The following is a 21478-nucleotide window of genomic DNA, read 5'->3' as shown; positions in this document are numbered from 1 at the left end:
TGGAGATAACTGTCCAAACAAAGTGTTACTGTAGTGACAACACAAACATCAGGTAGTAGAGATGATAGAGTTAAAAATTAAACAAAAACACCTGCCTACCTAAATGCCTTTTCCCCCCCAAGGATTGAATAATATGTTAAAAAAATTCACTTTGGTTGACTTAAACCTCAACATTAAGAAAAACGATTATATTAATACAGCTGAGGCACTTTGACTTAGAAACAATTTATGGTATCTGTATGCTCTAAATTATAAGTTATATATAATATATACATACATGGATACATAAATATCAGTAGAATACAGAAGCTCCAAGTGTATAAATTCAGTAACTTTGATTATTTTGATATCTTGATACATGTTATGAGGTTATTGTAAGTAAAGGAAAAAGAATCAATGAACTAACAGTACCTAAGCAGCTTTTTATCTTAAAAGCAGCATGAAGATTTTAAGGAGTTCAGCTTGAAAACTTTCTAAATTAACAATACCAGTATTGTCTATTTTACTCAACTTTGTTAAAGTCAATTTTTTTTTTTGGTGAAAGAAACACCGTACCACCACACCATTGGATAACTAAGAATCTCTCCCTATGACGCCCTCAGAACACTCAGGTGAGTTACCCACACAGGCTACAATCTCCAGGCACCACCCTTCTCCTCACACGGAAAACTCACCAACTTAGTCCTGATAAGTTTCTATACAGCTGCCCAGAGATTTGGAGTTTCTCGCCTTTGAACCTGACCTTTATTTCCTCAATAATGACCATTCTCACTTCACCTGAGCACAGCAACTTGACCAATGGGGGAAAAACTAGCAGCTCTAAACTTCAGTCCTGTAATTAACAGGTGCACAGATTTTAAGAATTCATCATAACACAGTAAATCAGATTTTTCAGTTCCAAAGTTATCCCAGAACTCAACCTTAATCACCTTTTATTCTGAACCTAGAAAACACTACGGTGTCTTGTCAAGCTCCAGGTTGAACATGCAGTTTCAGCTTAGGACTAGGCTTTCTCCAGCCATCCTATAGAACCATCCTATAGAACCCAGAACTTCTTTAGCTCCAGGGTCCTAGCCCCCTAAAAAAAAATCTCTCACAGCTATCATCATGTACATGCAAGACTTTCTAACTAATTTGCATAGCTAGCCTGCTACTTTCTGGCTGAATGGACTATTTCCTCCAAATGAATGAGCCATGGTCCTCTGTGCTTCTCTCTGTAAGCTGCTTCCGTATCTCTCTCTCCATCTGTCCTCAATTCAATTCACTCAGCCAGGCCACAACACTCAGGGGCATAATGGACAATTTGCCCTCACTTTGAAGGACTCAACTTGAGAGAAACTGAGGGCTACATCCAATACAGAATTTCTTCGAGTTTATTAATAGCTTGTATTAACACTCATGGAAATTATCATTCAGATGATTTTTAAAAGCAAGTTTATATATGTGTTATTGGACTTCCCTGGTGGCGCAGTGGTTAAGAATCCGCCTGCCAATGCAGGGGACACAGGTTCGAGCCCTGGTCTGGGAAGATCCCACATGCGGGGGAGCAACTAAGCCCGTGAGCCACAACTACTGAGCCTGTGCTCTAGATCCCACATGCCACATCTACTGAAGCCCACCACATCTCTAGAGCCCGTGCTCCGCAACAAGAGAAGCCACTGCAATGAGAAGCCCATGCTCGCTGCAACTAGAGAAAGCCACGCACAGCAGTGAAGATCCAACACAGCCAAAAATAATAATAAATAAATAAAAATAAATTTTAAAAAAAGTTTATATATGCGTTATTGACCTAAGTTGGCTTTATTTAAACATTTCAAATACTTTAAATGAAAATTATTATAGATTCATGATTAGTAAGTTATGACATTTACCATAATTTAATAGCTTTGAATATAGAAGAAATTCCTTTGGGTTAGTATTTAATGGGTATTCTGGCAACCACGTGTTAGAATTATCTAAGGCGCCTATTAAAAAGACAGATTTCTGGGACTCCATCCCCACTTAGTGAATCAGAATCGCTGGGGACAGGGTCCAGGAATCTGTAGTTTTGTCAGCCTCCTAGATGATGCTAAACTCTGAGATTTAATAGCTACTGTTCTTCAGGCTGTTCATTCATCTTTAATACTATGCTGGTAATTTCAGGGGGGCTGGCACCTGGTGGCCAGGTATCTTGGTGAAACCATGTGCTATCAGTTATTCATATGCAGAGAAAAAGCCCAAGTTAAAATAATAATTGCTAACATTAGGTACTCACTATTATGGCAGGCATCCTTCCAAGCACTTTACATATGTTTTTACATATGTTAATTCGTTTAATTCTCACACAACCCTGTGAAGAAGGTACTATTATCTCTATTTTACTGATAAAGTAACTGAGGCACAGGAGGGTAAATAATTTGCCCAAAATCACACAGCTAAGAAGTGGCTGGGACAAGATTCAAGCCCAGGTGAACCGGCAGAAATCCAGTTTTTTTGACTAAAGCACACTGTTAGCCAGTGCTCTGGCCAATAAAATCCTTTCATAAATTGTTAGCTGTTAACTAAGGGAAGAAATGAGCAATCACTGGATAAATAATCACAAGAATATTATTATTATAAGGTATATTATATATCAAAAAGGAGAGAAACACACACACCTCCCTGATAGCTGTCAGTAGTTTGATTATTAAAAAATCACTATTTGATACTCACTTTCCTTCTGCTCTCAGGAAAACCTTTCCCCTAGCTGATCCTCAGTCTCAGTGTAAACCATCTTTGCTGGAGAGTAAAAGCTCATCTATGTTCTACTGATATCTCTCTTAACTGGCTGTCTTGGCATGAGGGGTGGGGAGGGGGTCAGCTCATGCCAAATATCTAATTCCTCTTGTATTTGTTTGCTAGGGCTGCCATAACTAAGTGCCAAAGACTGGATGGCTTAAACAACAAATTTATTTTCTCACAGTTCTGGAGACTGGAAGTCCAAGACCAAGGTGTCAGCAGGGTTGATTTCTCCTTGGCTTGCAGACTTTCCTCTGTGGACGAGCATCTGTGGGTGTCTCTCCCTCTTTTATAAAAACTCCATTCAGATTGGATTAGGGCCCACTCATATGACCTCACTTAACCTTGAACTGAGTTAAGTTAAAGGCCCTATCTCCAAATACAGGCACATTATGAGGTACTGGAGAGTTAGGGCTTCAACGTACAAATTTAGAGAGAATACAATTTAGCCCAAAGAGACCTTGATAATCTTAGCAAATGCCAACCCAATCTATTCCTTTGTCTTCTTTTTTCTGGCCAAACAGGGAACTGGGGTAGGGTTCTCTTTCCTGTTTATGTGGTCAATAAGTTTAATTCTGTAAGACAATCTTTCCCACTAGGAGCTACTCACTTTAACAGCCAAATCATTAATGATCAGTGAACACTGAAATACTCTTATAAGCCTTATTTTGTGACAACCCATTTCAAGTCACATTTGAGCAGAACAGGTTTAAAGAAGTTACATTCCTCACCATCTCAGACCAAATGTACATCTACATGTTTACATAAGATCATGTCACAATGTCAGATAGAAACAGTCTCTTTAGCTTTTATGGGATTTTCACATCTATTAGAGAAACACTGAGTAAACTGAAGTAGGCTAATTCGAAAAAAAAAAAAGCTCTTAAGACTTTTCCTGGAAGCCCAAATCTCTCTACAAAGACAAAACTCAATTTTAATTTCTGACCATCTTATCATCTCATCAGAACACCAGATATTAAAAATCATATGTGAATAATATACACATATTTCAGACATGATAAACAGTAAAATGGGAAAGACATAGGCTTCGGAATCAGATAGACCTGGGTTGAAAACCAGGGCTCTGCCATCAACTAGCTGTGTGGCATCAGGTAATTGACCTACCCTCTCTGAGCCTCTCTCTTCATCTGTAATATGAAGATAATACATATCTTGCAGGGACACTGTGAAGATCAAAAGAGATATTTCTGGAAAAGCACCAAGCACAGAGCCTTGTGTATAGTAGATAACAAATGACAGCTATGACTATTAAATACAACTTCACAGAACCCACAATCACAGTCCTTACTTGAAAAATAAGAAGTTGGCAACTTTATATGGGTCACGGAAATCTTTTCTGAAAATGTACTACTCCATTAAATCTAAAAGGCTGGAAACTACTTGTAATTCTTTGAATGACCCAGAAAAAAGTTCCTTTATGCAGGCCAGATCTGATTGCTTCAGCTTCTGGGTGTCTGGGTGGAAACTTTGGCTCCCAGAGGCTGAAGACTACTCTGGCTTCATGGTAGACCATCTACAGATGGCTCAGGAGGGTCACTATTCTGTCAAGGGGGATATTTTGTCGGGAAACTTGTGGAGATTCTAGAGCCAAGGGTGTCTGTTTTTGTGTGATGAGCCTGGTTGTACCAGAAGCTGGCCATGCCCTTGTGTTGCTCACGGTGACAGAAATGTGACAACATAGATGAGGGCCCTCAACAAAACAGAACTGCTCGTTAATGAATAGGCAAGTAGGTCAAAGCATTTCTGTTGACATTCATTTCTTCCTGCAGATAACCTACTACTTTTACAGAGCCCACATTTTTGCCCATTAGACAATGACTCCACCCCTCCATCCCCACAATTCATAAACTGAATTCAGTCTGTCACTCATCCTCTGAAGACTGGCAATTTGAAATTACCGTGTGGTGGCCCTGCCTGACTGCTATTGCTGTTGGGGAAGAAGGTCCGACTTCCATGAAATACCTGGGTGCTTTACAAGAAGTGTTTTTGGTGACCTCTCTCAAAGGGGTGCAGCTGGCCAGGACTCTCCCTAGGTGGGCACATGCTGAGGGGTTGACCAAGGCTCTAAATTAGCTCACATTGCTATTGTAGGGGAAACAGAGACCTTGTTCCTCTTCCCCTTCCAGGTTAGGGCTGCTTTAGGGAGTAGTTTAAAGAATGGAATCGGCTTCCCTAGTGGCGCAGTGGTTGAGAATCTGCCTGCCAATGCAGGGGACACGGGTTCAAGCCCTGGTCTGGGAAGATCCCACATGCCGCGGAGCAACTGGGCCCGTGCGCCACAACTACTGAGGCTGCGCGTCTGGAGCCTGTGCTCCACAACAAGAGAGGCCGCGATAGTGAGAGGCCCGCACACCGCGATGAAGAGTGGCCCCCGCTTGCCGCAACTAGAGAAAGCCCTTGCACAGAAACGAAGACGCAACACGGCCATAAAAAAATTAAAAAAATAAAAATAAAAAAAGAATGGAAGCTGCCAGAAAGGATGGGGAACAGAAGTGGGCCCACACGAAGTATGTAATGGGCTCAACTGGAGTAGCCAACGATGGCTAAAGTGCAACTTGCTAACAATAGCCTCCCCTGACATCCCTAGGAGATGCTCATCTACCCACCTGGTTATCTAGGCCAGAAGGAAAACTGTACCACAAGCATTAACAGGCATTTACAAACACTAACTTTTAGGTCATCGGAAACTGAATTGCCCTTCCAGTGTATGAGCTTTGCTCAACTTTCAGATATTTGATCATCACACATTTCTCAGAATCCACTAAGCAGTACAGCATGGGACTGCCTGTACTTCTTTAGTGCTGTTTCACTTTGATCCCTTCGATGTTGCTGTCATCACTTCATAGTCTCTGATTAAGTTTAGCATTTTAGTGGCTGATTTCCCACCATCTGTCCATTTACTCCCATGCTCTGGGCAGATCATTAATTTGCACATGCTGTTCCCTCTGGCTGACATGCCCTTCCTCCTGCCTTATGCCTAATGTCTACTCACCTTCTCAGAATCAGTTCAAGGGCAAGAAACTTGAACAGATACTTCATAAAAGATGTTCAAATGGCCAATAAATATATGGAAAGATAGTGTAGCTTGTTAATAATCAGGAAAATGCAACTTAAAAGTCGCAACAGGGTATCACTGCATGTCCAGCCGAATAGCTAAAAGTAAAGATTGAAAATGTCAAGGTTTGATGAGGATGTAGAGCAATGAGACTCATACTGCTGGTGTGAATGAAACTGGTACAACCATGTTGGAAAATTGTTTATAATTTGTTGAATATAAGCATAACCTATGACCTAGCAATTTCTCTTATAGACTTGTACTCAACAGAAATTCCTGCACATATACATTAAAAGACATGTACAAGAATATTTATGATCAGCATAATTTGTTGCAGTAACCTCACACTAGAAATAACCCAAGTGACCATCAACACTAAAATGAAATAAACTGTGGCATACTTGCAAAAGAAAATACTATACAGCAGTGAGAATTAATTAATTATTGCTATAGGCAACAACACGGATGCATCTCACAAAAACATACTGCTGAGTGAAAGAAGTCAGACACAAAAAATATACGTGGAACAATTTAATTTAGTTGAAGTTCAAAAAAAGGCAAAACTAACTTATGGTGTAAGAAGTTGCAGTGGTGGTTACCCTTGGAGAAGGAGGAGGGATTATTGATGGGGGTAAATGATGGGGCTTTTAGGCACTGGGAATGTTCTAGATCTGAGTGATGGTTACATGGGTGGGTTGACTTTGTGTACATTCATCAAGCTACACCCTTAGGACTTGCATACTTTTCTGTATGTATTTCTATTTAGATAGAAAGTTTTTTAAAGGGTGGATGTGTGGAGAGAGAGGAGAGTCAGTTCGACAGTTGGCTCCTCCAGGAGCCATGCCTGACCCTCCATCTTGGGTACCTGGGCCATAGGAGAACGGAAGCAGGACAAATCTCTATCCCAGCTCTCCAACACACCGTACATTGGTTTGCTTATCTATGCCCTTGTCTGGCAGGAGATTTAAAAGTGCATGGTTTCTTATGACTCTTAGCGCGTACCTCAGGGGTGTTCAATAAATGTTGGCTTATGAATTTTCTCTTAGCTTTGTAAATACAGAATTCATCTTTGTCATATTGTTTATTATACTTGTATTTTATCAGCATTACCCAGGTGCCATTAGGCACGTGGGCCCATATTTATTTATATCAAAGTCTACATATATTCTGCATCCATTTACAAAAAAAACCAAAGCTGTATCTGGATGACTAGCAACTGAACCACATTTTTGAGCACCAAATCGGAATCTGATATTATGCTCTGACATCTGGAGGTGGCCTATCTTGATTAATTTTGTTGATTAAATAGCCAAAAATGCTGAGTTTAATTTGGTTTTGTTAGAGAAGACATTAAATATGGGATATGTAAATCCATCTATTTAACCTTCACATTTCTCCCTCCCTTCTTCCCATTCTTCACATAGAGCGTTGACATAACACGCCCATTTCTAAGCTGATCAGTCTACCTCACCCTGGCTCTAGTAAGGCTACTGTTGGACCACATTAGCCCACATTTTTGCTCACTGCTGCTGCTCAAAGCAATAGACCACAAAGAAGTCCTCTATCCTCAAATGTTGTTCTGGTAGGTTGTAAATGGGAGCTTGTGCTAAAGTAGTGTCTCCCAAATTAGTAAGATCAAGAATCAATTGAAACACTCATTAAAAATATAGATTTTTAGACTTTTCCCCTGGAGATACTGATCCAGTAAACCTGGGTTAAGGACAGGCAATGTCACTCATCTAATTTTTATTTGACAATTTAAGGGAACACCAGGTGCAACAGTCAGCTCTGTCTCTCAATAGTTATTAAGGAGCAGAACAGGGAAAGCTATAGCTATTGTGACTAAGAATAATGGCCTTGGTCGGCTAAGAGTCAACTATATTGTCTTTTTTGTAACAAAAATTAAATGCTGCAAAAAAATGCAAGTTGACCTACATAATAAGTATTCCACATTAGCATAATACTTGCCAAAAGTATACATTTCAATGTCTTCCCAGAATGCATTTGAAAAGTATGAAAAAATATTCCATTTAGAAATACTTTTAAATTTGTTAGTGACCCTTTTTCATCCTCTTCTCCGGAGTGAGAAACACTTTCACTAAATAGAAACTCTTTTCTATCTGCTGTCTTCCAACTATATGCTTAAACTTTCATATGCTAAGAGATGTTTTTAGCATACAACCGAGGTGTCACAAATGAAACCTGAAATCACATAGAATATAAAAAAATGGAAGTAGATTCAGGGTAGCTATCTTAACTGTGGGAAAGAATAAATATTTTTTAAAATACAAATTTAATGCCTAATTCAAGGCAAAAAGAAATATGTATGGCTTGTAGAAACTTTTCCAGCAGAATATTATTTATAGCTTTGATAATTGTTAATCTTATCATTAATCATATAAATCCTCAAGTCCATTTTGAATGTTTCCTTTTGCATGTAACATTTTTCAGTCATTTTATCTTTTCTTTTGAAATTTTGCAACACTTACTTTCCGTACCAACTCATTTAACACTGCCTTTTATGGTCTATGTGGGCCACCGTGGGTGTGTGGTAGAAAGAGCCTTGTTTAGGCCACAGGGGAGCTGGTTCTTAGGCTCTGCTTGGCCTTTAACCAACCAGGTGTAAAACCCTGGCCACATGTGTAAGCTCTCAGAGACTTGTTTTCCTCATTTCTGTAAACATAAAAAAGGAAAAGAAAGAAGGGAGAGAGTTTGGAGGGAAAGATTTCTATGGTCTGTTCCAGTTCAAAACTTCTCTATTTTTTTAATATCCACTTTCCATATAAAAGAGGTTGGGGACTATTATTCAGCCTTAAAAAGTAATGAGATTCTGTTACATGCCTCAACATGGATGAACCTTGGAAACATTATGCTAAGTGAAAGAAGCCAGACTTAAAAGAACAAATATTGTATGATTCCACTTATATGGGGTACCCAGAATAGTCAAACATAGAGACAGAAAGTAGGACGGTGGTTACCAGGGCTGGGAGGAGCAGGTAATGGGGAGTTATTGTTTAATGGATCCAGAGTTTCAGTTTGGGATGATAAAAAAGCTCTGGAGATGGATAGTGGTGATGGTTGCATAACAATGGTAACGTACTTAATGCAAGTGAATTGCACACTTGGAAATGGTCAAAATGGTAAATTTTATGTTATATATATATATTTTACTACAATTTTTTAAAGAGTAAAATACAAATAAAATTACAGGTTCAAAAAAGTGTACATTTTTAGGGGCTTCTCTGGTGGCGCAGTGGTTGAGAATCTGCCTGCCAATGCAGGGGACACGGGTTTGAGCCCTGGTCTGGGAAGATCCCACATGCCGCGGAGCAACTAGGCCCGTGAGCCACAACTACTGAGCCTGCGCGTCTGCAGCCTGTGCTCCACAGCAAGAGAGGCCTCGATAGTGAGAGGCCCGCGCACCGCGATGAAGAGTGGCCCTCGCTTGCCGCAACTAGAGAAAGCCCTCGCACAGAAACGAAGACCCAACACAGCCAAAAATAAATAAATAAATACATTAGTTAAAAAAAAAAAATGTACATTTTTAAGGCTTTTGATGTTTATCATCTACCTAATAAGGGCATAATAAATATTTTTTGGTTGAATGAAAAAAAAAAGGTTGGGGCGGGGTCATGAAAATTAAGTTGAAAGAGGGCACTAGGCTCTTTGCCTTGTAGTTGATTTTGCACTGCAATCACGCTGGTTTTTATATTTAGTGTGTGTTTATATGCTACAGCGGTTTGGGTTAATGAACATTATTAGGAAGGCCTAAGCCCCACCCCCCCATGCCTGCCCTTGGGGCACCATTGCTCTCTCTAATAGGCTGTAGGTTCCTTGCGAGCAGGATACACAATTTTTCCATCTCCCCATGATACACAATTTTTCCATCTCCTCATGATACACAGTGGGAGTTCTGTAATTCAATTGACTGATTTTCATTCCATTAGAGATAAACATGTTTAAAAGGATTTTCTTGCACTAAAATTAATCTGTAAGGGATTATTCATTATGCAAATTTTAGGATGATAACTGTTAGGAAACACATTCAAACGAGTTCTTTATAGAACTTCTTAGAAGACGGTTATTATTATTTATTTCTGCAATGATAAATTACATGACCTAAAATATATTCTCTGAATATTATAGCAAGAAAGTAAAAGTCAGCGATCACATTGGGTATCATTTTGGCAGGCTGGGTTTATGGCAGCATATCTCTTATCATTCTACTTCCATTTTGTAGAGGTGAATGTTTATTTTTAACAGATATTGACAAATGTTGAATACAACAATGCATAATACTGAATGTAACATATGCCTTCAAAGGAACATAAAGTGATAGAATATTTATAGTACCTTTTACTTGAAAAGGTCTAAGTACTAAAACGATATAAATGGCCCATTAAAGCCACTCCAATATACAAATATACTCAATGCTCTTGCATTCTTGCTAATCCTGCAACCATAGATAAATGTCTAAGCTAGTTAATATTTACCTTCTTGATCTGAGTTTTCATTTCTATTTCCCCCATTCTTTGCTATTCATGAAGCTTACAATCAACCATATTTTTAAAACAGACCTTTCATGATTCCCAGATCAAACTGGGATTATATGTGGTTATATGTGATTCTTGCAAATTCTCAGGAATTAACTAGAGGGGTTTTCTAGAACTTGGAAGATAAGATCCTATTTCTAAAACTACTGATGATAAAAAAAACCTTTTTAAGTACATTAGGATTACCTTAAGCAATATTAAATAACATTTTCCTTTGGTCATTTGAATTTAATCCTGTGCAATTTGTTACAACTCTCATTAGCATCGAGGGAAACCTAACCATCATCACTCTGTAAAGAAAAGGATAAATTTAAGTATCTATTGAAAAAGTTAGCAAATATTTACATTAATTTAAACTTGGATAATTAAGTTAAAAGATTTTAAACATTTACTTGATTAAAAATAAAAACAAGAAAGCAAAACAACCCTCCTCCACCCCTAAAACAAAAGAAAAAAAAAAAGAAAAGCAAAATAAAAGAGAAAGAAAGAAAAGGAATGGAGAGAGAAAGAAACTGATACTTTCCATTGTGGTAATTCATCTTAATGAATTATTTTATAGATTAATACTTTATTTTGTCAATTTGTTTTTATATATAATTGACCACATTTTATGCTGAAATAAAGTTTTTTCTTTTTTAGATGGTGTTGGGTCATTTTAATAAAAGTTATAAATAAGTTACTAAAATTTGCATGCTGGTCTTCCCTGATTAGGAACGCAGAAAAAGTAACAAATAAGTCTGTTATATGAAAGAGAAATGATCAGGCACAATATTTTGCTGTAGATTACTATCACAGTAATTGCACTAAAAATCCATTAATAAAATGCTCTTATAACATTAAAGGACTTGAATTAAGATTGCTTACCACAAAAAAGAGACTGAACATGTAAAAATGTTTGCTGGGCTTCCCTGATGGCACAGTGGCTGAGAATCCGCCTGCCAATGCAGGGGACATGGTTTTGAGCCCTGGTCTGGGAAGATCCCACACGCTGCGGAGCAACTAAGCCCGTGCACCACAACTACTGAGCCTGCGCTCTAGAGCCCTTGAGCCACAACTGCTGAGCCCGTGAGCCACAACTACTGAAGCCCACACGCCTAGAGCCCGTGCTCCGCAACAAGAGAAGCCACCGCAATGAGAAGCCAGCGCACCGCAACGAAGAGTAGCCCCCGTTCGCCACAACTAGAGAAAAGCACGTGCACAGCAACGAAGACCCAAAGCAGCCAAAAATAAATAAATAAATAAACTTATTTTTTTAAAAAAGTTTGCTAAATTCAATCACCCCAGAAGGCTTGACTACAAAAGGATATAAAAGTTTCAGATTTCCTAAATGTGTGACATCATCATATTAGCAAAACCATAGCTTCCATTTAAGAACATGTTATGTACAGGAATGCTAATAGGTTATGTCAGCAACAGTTATTTCCCACTTGTGTTTCCCAATCTTGCCTTTTTTGTTTGTTTTGGTTTGTCCTTTTAAATTTTTATCATTTTGGCCTATCTTAAGTATCTTCCTTCCCTTAGAAATTCTAATTCAGGAAATCCCAAGTAGCAACCTGGGAGTCTTTTTAAACCAATATTATCCCCCCTTCCTCCCACTTGCCCACTACCCTAGGTAATTTTTTAAATTAGACAAGGTTGGGGACCACTGCTCAACACTAATCATGAGAGATGGGAAGAAAAGTGCTGTCAGCTCTGCCTTTATCTCTAAACTCCAAATCAAACAAAAACATCAACGTAGAGAGTTTTATTAGCTTCATTACAAGATTCAAATATTTTAACAAGGACCTTTATTGAGGACACACATCCAGAAAAAGTTCTCATATACACCATCCTCATGTTTAATAAATGAAGAAGACACTTGGTTTTATTAATCACTTTATATAACATCATTATCTTTTAGGCAATTTGTCTACAAGATGAAATAGATTAAGACATTTTCTAAGTGGCAACAGAGACAGAAATAAAAGCAGAAGTAAATAAATAATGAATATAACTTTTGTTTCACAGGCCTTATATGTCAAATAAGACACGATCATTTTTTTTCAGAACTACCACAAGTATAGCTGTAATTTAAATCTGTAATAAGATATTCCACATTAAATGGCATGAGTCCAAGCTGCAGTTTCCAACCAAGTGGTGATTTAGTCCAATAACTTGAAAAGAAACGGTAGCTTTCTCTATGAAAAAGTAAAATGTAACTTTATGCCTTTTACATAATCTTCTTCATGACTAAGAACTAACTGCAAGAGTAGTATAAAAATCCACAAAAGCTTAAAAATAGATTCTAAATAAGAATGCAAACAAATATCTGCCTTGAAAAAATGAACTCTTCCATTGCCCTTTTTCCCCCCTTCTATAACCTATTTTAAAAGGTAAAAAATGAGGTCACTTAGCTAATTCATCAGTCAATAGTAGTTCGGTGGATTATTTTCATCATTAGACTATTATCAGGTTGAGCAGGGCTGATCCTTATCAACTTCTTTGGTTTCAAAGCTAGGAATCACAGCAAAACAGCCAAAAACTGTTTTATTCAACATGTGGGATGCACTCAAGTGGTCTATCCACACAGCCTTAACCCACTGTTCTTTTGAAGTGAACGCCATTCACACAGTGGGCAAACTTCTGCTTATTCAACGCCTTAAAATTTTCTTTAAAACGGAAAATCTCCAAAGTACACACCTTGATTGTTTATATGTATTCTTCATGAATGTACTAAATAATCTAGGGATTTTTTTCAGGCTCTTCGTGTCTAACAGTATACACGATTCAGCCAAACCCATGTTAAATATCCGCATCTCCCTGCCCCACTACTCTACTCTGGCCACACCAACTAACTCTGCACGTCTCACCAGACCGCCTTTCAAAATGCAGTGAATTAAAAGCAAGGAGGCAAAGACTTTTCTAAATATAGTCCCTTCATGTTATTTTACGCTCATCTAGTAGGTCACTAGTGGCAGCCAGCAGCAATGGACACTAACAAGCATCTCTCAAAGCAAAACCAAGGGGCGCTTGACAGCTACGCCATCTACACTTTCAACCCGGCCCACTGCTCTCGACAACTGTCAGATCAGCTTCTTTGACCTAAAAATGCTGATCGAATTAAAAAAAAAAAAATTGTTTGCCGATCTTTCTTCCCACCGTCTACTTCTTTCGGGTCGTTTCTGCGGAGCCCAGGGAGCCGCAGGACTCGAGAGCTCCTCCGCCCGGCTGGTTGCAGCAACGATGTGGGCCGGGCCGGGTGGCAGCCTCGCTGCAGCGGACAGAGGTCATCACAGGCCGGGCGGAGAGGCAAGGAGCCCTGCTGGCCCAGATTTACTCACCTACCTTCCGGAGAGGCGATGGGTGCGTGCTGGTCGGGGACCCGAATCCGAGCAGGAAGGGAGGCTGTGGCGCCGAGGCGAGGGGGGCGTAAAGAGGAAAGCGTATTACCTAAGCCGGGATGCGGAGCCCAGAAGGAGGCTGCAGCCTTTCCCTCCAGAAAACGGAAGAGGCGGGGGAGGAGGAGGAGGAAAAGGCGGAGGAGGTGGCCGGGCGTGGGAGGCTAGCCGAGGGTCGCCGGGCGTCTGGCCGCAGGCTCAGCCAGAGGGCGAGGGGCTGGGAGTGGTCATCGGAGGGCGAGGCGCAGCCGGGCGGCGCGCTGCCACGCTCTCCCGGGATCGCAGACCGCAGCATCCGCCAGGCCGCCGCCCTCTTGTTTCCTCCCGGACCACGGCGTGGAAACGCGCGGTGACGCCTCGCGGCTCCCGGGGCGAACGGGGGCATCCCACGCCTGCCTGCAGGAGCCCGGGGTCTGCAGCGTCGCAGGTGGAGCGTGATGATTCAGAGGGGAGTGCCAGGAAGCAAAGGGTTCCAGGGTCACCTCATCCACTGTTTTTGTTTTCTTCTTGCAGCCGCCCCCAAATTCGCTTTTGATATCTTCCTCCTCCATTCTTCCGTACTCTTTTTTGAGGATTATGGTTTTGATACACGGGTTGGCAGCTGTGAAGATGGACTTCCTGCCGGTGGCAATCGGGTCCCGTTGTCCTAATAGAAACGTCAAGCGTGCTGGTTGTGCTGCAAACCCTAGCAGTGTCTCCTGGGCGCTTGACTTAACAAGGTGTGGGCCTAGGGCCACCTTGGCCGGAAGCACACCGTGGGTAGGGAACTCTTCTCTCTTCAACACTCTGAACTGTGGGATTCAGTATACCTTAAAGATGGCTTTGAATGGTGGGTCGTGATAGGAATGGGTGATGATGGGGGGAAGGGTAGACATTTTTAAAGGGCAACAGAGTGTTGAACAGAAGGGGTCTGGCCGGTGGCCCAGCAGGCTGGATGTTGTTTGTGAGCACACGGGGCCTTCTAAAGTCCTTCACACATCCTTTAACTTCATGGCACACCTAGGAAATAATCTTGTCTGCAGGACCCCAAGTGGGGCAAACAGAGGAGGCTGCTCACGCAGGAGGGACTGGGCCCTTCCACCCTGGAGGGCAGAGGAGACCACTGTGTACATACCTGTAACACATTCCATGGCATGAAATCAGGAACCTCTGTTTTAAAGTTCTAGCTAGCAGGTTTTCTTATCTACATTTCCCCAAACCTCCTGAGTTGTCAAGTCTTGGTCCTCAGAGCTGTGGGGAACCACCAGGATGGGGGCCTGGGGGTAATACTCAGCTTGTCGTAGTCCAGGAAATGGTGCTTAAAACTTTGCATCTCCCAGGCGGAACTCATCTTTCTGCTCCCAGCCTGCTTCTTATGGTCTCTGACTGAGACAACTCCTCCTTCACATCCCCCCCCCCACCCCATTATCGGGCTTTCACTCACTAGCAAGTCCAGCTGATCCATTCTGTCTTCTCTCTCAGATTCATTTTTTAGGTCCATCCCCTGTATTATTGTTTATTAATCAGTCTAATAATTGTATCTAGTCTCATTTCTATCTGTGATGGAAAGATCAAGAAATAGTTTGAACATAATCAACTATACTCCAATATAAAATTAAAAAGTTAAAAAAATAAATCAAATCAAAACAAAACAAACAAACAAAAAGAAACAGTTTGATATTTGGAAGTAAAGAGAGCAGATACCAGAAGAGTTAGAATGCAAAGAATTTGCCCCTAGGGAGCAGGAATTGGGGGAGGGGGGGGTGGCACAGGAGAGTGCTGTTTTTGTGACACAGCAATATGCCTCTACGACCTAAATCTAGTCCACTTTCCACTTGGCTGCCACGGAGATGATCCTACATCACACCTCTCAATAGGTTTCTTGCTTAAAAGCTTTCACTGGCTCCCAGGTCCTATCAAGAGCAAGCTCCTGGGCATGGCTTTCAAGGCCTCTCTCCCCCTCCCATCTGTCAATCCTGCCCCCTCACACTTGACATGCCATTTTACCACACCACATCTAGTTTCCTAAATGCACAAACTAGTTTCATTCCTTTGTGCCTTTATACAGGTTATTTCTTTTGCCTGGAGTATTCTCATGCTGCTGTGATAATAGCTAATGGCACAAGACTAAGTGCTTTTTGTGTTCTATAGCTGTTCATTCTTATATCAGCCCTGTGGTAGGATTACTGTTATCTCAATAAATAATAAAACTGTGACTTAGAGAGGTTAAGTAATTTACTCAAATATGTAGCATATGGTGAGGCCAAATTTGAACCCAGCCATATGACTCCAGGACTCACATTATTTTACCTGTTCATACTTTAAAAACTTTTCTCAGACACTAAATTTGAGCAGGATTTAAATTGTAAAATGTTTTAAAAGTCTTCAAAGTGCAAGGAGAAAATATAAGTGAATTGCTTTTCATCTCAAAGTAAGCATGGAACAAAGGACAAAATTACAAAGGAAAAGTGACAGATTTGACTATAGAATTTTTAACTTCTTTCATCAAAAAGGCCCATAGAGTAAAATTAAAAGACAAGTAAAAATTATCCAAAAATGTGCAATATATATGAAAGATAAGAGAGTAACATCCTCCTTTAATAAAACGGTCTTACAAAGAAAATATAAATATCTTGTTTTTAAAAATGGGCAAAAATGTAAATTAGTTAAATCATGAAAGTAGAATGCAAATGGCCAAACATATTTTTAAGGGAAGTGAAAATGTAAAATGATAATGCACCTTCAAGTTGACTGAGAATAAAAGAATAGAGCTAGTGATTTGGGCCAGCGACCCTTGAGGCAGGATGTGTGGTAGGTGAGCAAGCTCCCTGCTGAGAAGGGCATAAATTGCTTCAATGTTTCTGGAGGGCAATTTGGCAGAATGCAGTAAAAGCCTCAAAAATGCTCACACCCTTTGACTCAAAAATTACATTTCTGGGAATTCATAATGCAGGGATTGACAAATATTTTCTATAAAAGTCCAGATAGTAAATACTTTAGGCTTTGCAGGCCACATGTGTCTTTCTTGCTTTTCTTCTTTGTGTGTGTGCTTTTTTTCTTTAACTCTGAAAAAATGTGAAAGCTATTAGCTTGAGGGCTGTAGAAAAACTGGTTGTGGCCTGAAATTGGCCTGAGGTCAGTAATGTGTGCAGTGTTGACTGCAAGAAAGTTCATCACAGTGGATTTGGTAATAGCCAAAAGGATAAAGCAACTAAATGTCTGAGGATAGAAATTAGCTACAACCATGTGTGAAACAAGTTTTTTAAAGTTTTAAATGTTTAAAAAATTTTCAGAATGATATTTATTGCATGAGATAGTATTCATGATTTGTTAAGTGGAAAAATACAGTTTACCAAAGAATATCTGTTATCCCAAATACAACATAAGCATGTGTATCTATGCATAGAAGAACTGGAAAGATATAAACACCCTAAGATGTTGATAGTGGTCTTGGGGTGGGGGTGAGATTGTAGATATTTGGGTTTTTTTGTTGTATGTATGTGTTTCCAATAGTGAATATGTATTGTTTTTGTAATAAGTAAAAATACAAGAAACTTTGCTTGGGCAGCAACAAGGCCCTTAGTTGTCAGTTTGAGAAAATCTTCCCCAAATTCCCTTCCCCTGTCTCTGTGTGCTCCCTGAACACATCATGATCTTTTTTTTTTCCCTAACAAAATGATTCTTTTATTGCTATTTTTTTTATAACGATCTTTTGACTACCATTATTTACTTAATTGAAGAATGGTTAATACCTTCGTTTAGTTATGCATTCCTCTTTTATTGGACATCTGGGTTCCCAGTATTTCACTATTGTAAGTATGCTGGTTATTTTCTACTTGCTGTCTGCCAGATCCATTTTCCTTCCTTCTCTGCCGGACTCTGTGCCTCAGAAGGCAGAACTTTCATAGACTATTTTCTCTGGGTTCTCTTGCCGGCTGGCTTCCCGTTAGGATTGACCAGTGGGTGATACCAAAAGCAGGTTGGAGAGTGGAAAATGGGAAAAGGTTGGGGTATTTCTTCCCACCTCTTTTGCTGCTTTGGTCCTCTAAGGCTCCTGTAAGGCAGCCCCTACCGCTTTGCTAATTTGATCTCCTCCCCTTATCCCTTCAGTCCTAGCAGTGGTAACAGCTTCTTACTGTTGCAAGAGGCTGGATACCTTCACATCGAATTGTTTCCCTTCACCCAACCCTAAACCTAACCCAAAATTTATGTAAATAGTCAGTTCAATAAAATCTCTTCTGTCGGAACACCTAAGTGGAAGTTGATTCCTGTTAGGACAGACTGATGTATTAAAGAACACTGGTGAGGGACTTCCCTGGTGGTCCAGTGATAAAGAATCCGCCTTCCAATGCAGGGGACCCAGGTCCCATCCCTGACTGGGGAACTAAGATCCCACATGCAGCAGGGCAACTAAGCCCCTGTGCCTCAACTAGAGAGTCCGAGTGCTGCAAACTACAGAGCCCACGTGTTCTGGAGCCTGTGTGCCACAACTAGAGAGAGAAAACCCCCACCAACTAGAGAGCTCGCATGCCACAACAAAAGATCCTGCATGCCGCAAAGAAGACCCAAGGCAGACAAAAAAAAAAAAAAAAAAAGAACACTGGTGAACATCATGGATCAAAAATCTTTTATTTCTTATGCAACAGGCCCTGTATTCTCACATTTTACATCTGAGCTTTTGACTATTTGCAAGGTAATTATAGAATGATTTACAAGTTTCCTGAAGCAGGAATTTGAATTACTGTGAGACCAGTGTTTGGGAATGTAACATTTTGACTATTGTTCTCCACTTCTCCAGACACTTTTTGAGAAGACTCCATTGCATTTTATTGAAGAAATCATATACTACAATATAGTGGTGTTCAAATTTTGATGTTTTCAGTGGAATCCGTAAGAAAATATTTGTAAATATCAAGCCTAACATGTAAATGAGATAAAAGTCACATACAGATTTGGGGGAACCTTCTTTCTCATCTTTGAGGCAGACTTAGGACATCCCTGCAGAATTCCCGGGCCCCTTGGAACACATTTTGAAAATACAGATTTGGAGAGTCCAAGAGTCTGGAAGATATATCCTTCATAAGTATCAAGTGTCTATTATATTTCTCTAGGTTAGATTCCTAGAATTACATGGTCAACCATATGACTTTGCCAATTGCCCTTCAAAACACTCTTCACTGTGAATGATGTTGCTTTCCTCATTACTGCATCTATTATCAAATACACACAAACAAAAAACATTTCCTAATTTCTCATTATAGTTTTAATTGCATTTTAATTATTTTTGAGAGGTTTTTTTTCCTTGTCTATTTGTCATTTGTATTTCCTTTTCTCCTCTTCCTTCCCACCTTTTTTTAGCTGCCTTTTCATGTTCAACCATTTCTCTATTCATTCAATACATATTAATTCCTTATATCTGGGTATTATGCTAATGAATTTAAATGACAAACAATACAGTTATGTCTCTGCCCTCACGGAGCTCACAAACTAGCAATATTTGAGCCTTACTATTTATCTTGTTTAATTCAATTAACAATATAGTAGTTTGGCAACCCTTTGTCACTTTTGTTATGAATAATTTTCTTAGTTTGCCTTTTATTGACGGGTGTTTATTATTTACAAATTAAAAAATGTTTAATGTAGTCAAATCTATGGATCTTTGTTTTTATGCCTGGAAAATCCTTTTAAAACCAAAGATCAGATCAATATTCACTTATATTTCTCCTGATATTTTTTACTATTTGAATGTTTAGATTTAAGTCTTTAATAATCTGGAAGTTATTTTGAGAAGCTTTAAATTGATTTCCCCCCACCCAAATATCTAATTTTATTTTTCTAATATCCAAATAGCCAATTTTCCTGACATCATTACTGAACAGATATCCTTTTCCCACTAATCTCTGATGACAAATACATCATGTATTAAGCTCTTTTATACCCTAGGCTATATTGGGTCCTCTATTTTCTTTCATTCATCTGCCTTTGGACTACTGTGCCAATGGCAAAGTTTTTAATAGCAAATGGGTAATTCTCCACCAAAATTCACTCTTTCCAAATATTCAAAATATTTATGTTTTCAGATGAAATTTATTAACTAACTTCTTATTACAAAAGTAATGCATTATGAAGACAAGTTGTGGAAACTTTGAGAAAACTTGAAAAAATATAAAGAATGAAACAAAACCCATACCAAATTCTATGACCATTAACATTTTGGAGTATAACTTGCCATCTTCTCTGTGTGTTTATGTATATATTATTTCTACAAATGTTACTAAGCATACTGTTTTGTAAACTGCTGTTTAATCATCACATATGAGCATTTCACCATGTCATTAAATATTCCTTTGAAATATGATTTTTAATGACACATTAGCCGAGGCCTCTAGCATAAGGGTCGATAGCAGAGTGTCAGCAGGCAGCTCTCACAGCCTCCTAGACTCAGTCATATCCTTTACTCAGTCATAGCAAACTAGCATTGAGGTCACCAATTGTTGTCACATGGATCAACATTGCATGCCTGCCACTGTCATACCTCATAGCTTGAAATCAGCTGTTGGAAACTTGAAATTGGTTTTGACTGTAATTCACTGGATTATAATGAGTTTTGGAGCATTTGCCACCTATAGCTCATCTGTTAGGCGTATGTAAAAATGACTCAACCATAAGATATGAGGTAGCTAACAGATAGGCAAAAATGTAGGTTACTCACACAAGAACTAAATTTGAATTGATTTAGTGTAAGAGATTCCTAGCACCATATTGCACAATCTTATTTTTGTGTTCCCTTAAAAATCATTAACTAGGGCTTCCCCAGTGGCACAGTGGTTAAGAACCTGCCTGCCAATGCAGGCGACACGAGCTCGAGCCCTCGTCCGGGAAGATCCCACATGCTGCGGAGCAACTAAGCCCGTGCGCCACAACTACTGAGCCCGCATGCCCTAGAGCCCGTGCTCTGCAAAAAGAGAAGCCACCACAGTAAACGCGCGCACCGCAACGAAGAGTAGCCCCCACTCGCCACAACTAGAGAAAGCCCGCGCGCAGCAACAAAGACCCAATGCAGCCAAAAATAAATAAATAAATAAAACAAATAAATTTTTAAAAATCATTAACTAATATAAGTCGTTTATACTTTCCTTAGAAAAGGCTGAACAACTCTCATGAAGACAAAGCATATCCATGATTTTCTTAAAGATTTGGGGAAGAATCCTTAACATCTGTGATAGAATATTTAAAACTCCTTGAGTTTTTCTTAAATTACAGTGCAAATTTACTAAACTATATAAACTAGGGGGCTTTGAGCGTGGTATTGAGGGCTACATGTAGCTGAGATCCTACGAAAGCAAAGGGTAAATTTCTAGAACAAGTCATGCAGATATATTTATAAGCACTTTTCAATGTATGGGAACATAGGCTTATCTCTAACAAAGTTTCACCAGGCCTGAGTGTTTATCTTTACTCTCTCACACCCTATACACACAAACACATACACATGTAGTATATATACTTAAAACTTCATAAAATAGGAATTATCTTTTTTTTTTCACTTACCTTTCCACAGAAGGGTTGCTTACTGAACTCCAAGATGTAAAATATAATAAATGCCAAAGTCTTGAAGTATATAGTTACTTAGGATCTGAGTTTCCCTCTGTCTCAAGGGAATTAAAAGCTGGAATCTGAGAGCAAAAAGTTCAGGGAAGGGACTCTGGATTGCCTTCCCGTGTGCTTCATCTGAA

At 39.5% G+C, this 21478-nt stretch overlaps 1 protein-coding gene across 4 annotated transcripts in view; it reads right to left on the bottom strand.

The window, feature by feature from the left end:
• Positions 1–21478, bottom strand: part of INPP1 (inositol polyphosphate-1-phosphatase) — a 33763-nt gene extending 12285 nt beyond the window's left edge. Inside the window, exon 1 of one of the 4 annotated variants that reach the window (XM_059928370.1) lies at positions 21294–21478. The gene's annotated coding sequence lies outside the window, so the exon portion shown is untranslated. Of the gene's footprint in view, positions 1–13706; positions 14065–21293 lie in introns of those variants that run through there. The other 3 variants (XM_059928368.1, XM_059928369.1, XM_059928371.1) reach the window with 3 other exon arrangements.

Source organism: Balaenoptera ricei, chromosome 7 (genome assembly GCF_028023285.1).
Source record: "Balaenoptera ricei isolate mBalRic1 chromosome 7, mBalRic1.hap2, whole genome shotgun sequence".
Classification (NCBI taxonomy): domain Eukaryota; kingdom Metazoa; phylum Chordata; class Mammalia; order Artiodactyla; family Balaenopteridae; genus Balaenoptera; species Balaenoptera ricei.
Note: the sequence above shows the minus strand (reverse complement) of the source record. Positions and strands in the feature narration are given on the sequence as shown.